At 39.9% G+C, this 3,562-nt stretch overlaps 1 non-coding gene across 1 annotated transcript; it reads left to right on the forward strand.

Annotated features, from left to right (window-relative positions):
• The first annotated feature begins 2,807 nt into the window (after window positions 1-2,807).
• On the forward strand, window positions 2,808-2,880 carry Trnaa-agc (transfer RNA alanine (anticodon AGC)). Its single transcript has one exon. It is a non-coding gene; the product is annotated as a tRNA-Ala (tRNA).
• Window positions 2,881-3,562: the final 682 nt, after the last annotated feature.

The raw sequence follows: 3,562 nt of genomic DNA on the forward strand, positions 1-3,562 counted from the left end.
AAGCGCTTTTTTTTTGTTCAGGAAGGCGTTGATGTGCGGGAGGGTGGTGATGGGGAGGAGTGCAAGATAAATTACACATCATAAATATTAAACTGAACAATAGCGATATGTCATAATATATGGCGTTTTTATTTCAATTTCTCATTTCGTCAACAACGACATCGGGTTCGCTCGGTTCGGACAACACACACGACCGGTTGCGTGAAAAATAACGATGCGAGCGTAAGGTGAGCTGAGCGTGTTTGATGTTTCAATCATCATTTTTCTTGCGACGGAAAGAACTATCCGTTTGTTGTGTGGATTTTGTGTTGCGCGCTAGTGCTTGCAATCAAATGATTGAGGAGATGATGTGTTTTTGACCTTCTTTTTCTCATCTTAAGTCATGGGAGAAAAGTTTGAACACAGAGCGTAGTTTAGGCTCTTTCGAGAATGGACCAGAAAGAGCTTAATACGTCACAGTGCATATCTCAAGCTGTTTAGCGTGGAATGTGTTTTATGTTTGACGTTATTTGTAGAAAGACCATTCATAATCTGCACCGTATGCATGGAATTTGTTTACGTGTGTTTGTTTGTTCAAATGACAGATGATCGTTCATGTAGAAAACACGTTTCCATTCCATCCTTAGAAGCATTTCTTTTCAGAAAGAACGCTTTAAGCTACATTACATCATGCTGGTGCTTAAAACACGCTTTACACTGTAAAATTACCATGGCAACGGAAGGTGACGCACCTGAGTCTGTTTGATGCACATCGGTTAGACTGTTGGGTAACAATACAACAACCGGATAGGTGAGGTGAGAATTCGTTGGGTTCTCCTTTGGCGTGTTCCCGGATTGTGTTTTTCTCCTTTGCAACCGCTCATAAAACACGGCATTTTGCACCATTGTCCAGGGAATTCAGGAATTCATCTGAACAAATATGTGTTGTTTATGGATATTCTAAGGATTGGAATTGTTGGACAGATTGGAACGTATTTGGGATCGCTCTTTAGTTGCATTCTCTCGTGTATACGCTGTAACAGTGCGTTCAGGGAACGATCGATTGTTTGTTTGATTGGGGTTTCTCCTGGGATGCAAGTGACCCCACCATAAAACCTCACACCGGTGGCAGGCCGGAGATGCGGACCGGAAGGACTTACACGACAACAGACACCTACGCATTTTGTATCATGCTGCGACGTGTGTCCTATACGTGTGGATTATGCTACAGGCGTTCAGGAGTGTTCTGCAAAAGCCTGCAGGCCAATCACACTTGATTGGGGGCAATAAAACGATCGGTTGCAACGTTTACGTGGAACACCGAACCCTGTGGTTGATGAAGCATTGGAAAATTTTGATAGTAAAGAATTTTGGTAGAAATAAATCTCGTTTTCTTGTAATGAAGAATGATCAAAAATCTTATAGAATCAATAAACTTTAAGAAGGGAAACAAGCTGGCACAAATATTGACGATTCTTGATCTGAAAATAATGCAATAAAATAGTAAAAAAGATCTTTACATTGCGAAGATTGTGATGATAAGATGAACATATTTTCTGCTTTGAAGTTTAAATAGAAAGTAAACCAAATAAAAAAAAACAGTAAAGTATCAAATTAAACTCGAATGTATGATACAAAACATCGGTTTAAAATACAACGCCTTGATTTTTCCCCCTAGTTCGCTTCATTGCTATTTTTCTACTCGTCCTTGCAGGCAGCGTAAAGCGTAGAACTACGGGCATCGGATTGCGAACGGATTGTCTTGAAAGAATTTCTCTCTTCCCAGCAGCGAACGGAAAATAGAAATGTGATACTTTCGGTACGATTACTATCCGATCGTGATCGGATGTCGCGCGCGCTCTTGATGCGTTCCGAACTGCTGCGCTTTCATGTTTTGCCGAATTGTGTCACCCAACTGTGGCGGCAAAGGCTCTTCCCGGTGAAGCTCGACTACAAAGCAAACGTGCCGCATGATGCGTGATGGCGGCGCCATCTCTATACCGGAACCGTTTGGCCGTACGGTGCTTCCGGAACGAGTTTTCCGGGTTATACGATGGGTGTGTGTGTGTCATACAACAGCAAGCAACTGTGTGTCCTGGTGACATTGTAACAAAATTTCGTAATTTTTCGGTTGATATTGGATGTAATGCAAAGCCGGGAAGAAAAAAATAACAAATCAAACTCAGCAACTAGGACCATCCCTTATCTTTCCCTTGTTGACATTAGAGTGAGGCAATTGTTGGACGGTTGTTAGAATAATAAATATAAATTTTGATACAAAGTAGCTGATTACGAATGACGGGTTTTTGTGTTTCCGTTTTCCCTCGCAGAGTTTTAATTTTTTGGATTGGTAACGTAAAGGTAACGTTTTTCCTCGTGATGTTAAATTTATGGTGACGAAAATGAGGGGTTGCCACGGGATTTGGTAGCCGAGTGGACAGAAAACAAACAATTGGACGGATATCGGGTTTCAATCGGGGCTAGTTTTATCTGGCCGATAATCCAAGGGCAAATGGTTAGGGCACCGTGACCATGAAACAATCTGCTAATGTTGATGTTTGCAACGGAATAAGGGAACGCTTGGATTGTGTCTTTAGGTGTTTGAATGGGATAGGGGAAACCAGGAGGACAATAATACTGTGGTAAAGTAGGAATTTTATTGTAAAATAAGAGTAAAATTAAAATCAAAATTTTGCTTCACATACCAGTTGGGTCATACAAATGATAAAATACCCCATGTCGTTTGAATTTCTTTTAATAAAAGGTAATGGCAGTGTAATCCTTGTCAAGGATAAACTTAACACGTTGTAACACCTCCCTTCGCAGCCGGGGATGTAGCTCAGATGGTAGAGCGCTCGCTTAGCATGTGAGAGGTACTGGGATCGATACCCAGCATCTCCAAGACAGAGAGCTCTTTTTTGAAGCATCGTTTATCTTGTACTTGATCTTTCATGCACTTTAAAAAATATTTTAATGCTTTTGTTTTACTGTTATATACTTTATACAACAAATCTATTCTATTTTAATATTTTTTCGCCATATGGAGATGGACGTTACTGTTTTATTTAAAGCATTTACGGGAGGGTTCACTTCTAAAGAACAATGTACATGATCTGTGCAATTGATAAAGTTGCTCTAGGAAAAAAATATATTGAATGGACTTCATGTATCAATTGTTCGATGCCAATAAAATCCTCACACATGCTGCTACTGGTTTCGCTTGATGTCCGTTGTTGTTATTTTCTCCCGAAAGAGATCGTATTACATCAGTTCGATCGTAAATAAAAATTGCATGTAGTACGATGAGATATCCTTACTTGGTAAGGTTTCGAAGGACGCTGGCACCCCATGTGCGCAGCACAACAAGTTTATAGTAATTGTTTCTGATTTATGTGTACCATTGTTTATCCGGTTCTAGCTGGTACGGATTTCAGATGCAAATCTAATCAAAGATAACAAGCAAATGGATTCAAATTTCATTAACGTACCTTCTCGGTGGGAATTTGTAATGTACAATCTAGAGCACTACAATGATATGTAATTCTATAGAAATTTCACACGATACGATTATGATTTTCATTTT

Source organism: Anopheles marshallii, chromosome 3, assembly GCF_943734725.1.
Source record: "Anopheles marshallii chromosome 3, idAnoMarsDA_429_01, whole genome shotgun sequence".
Classification (NCBI taxonomy): domain Eukaryota; kingdom Metazoa; phylum Arthropoda; class Insecta; order Diptera; family Culicidae; genus Anopheles; species Anopheles marshallii.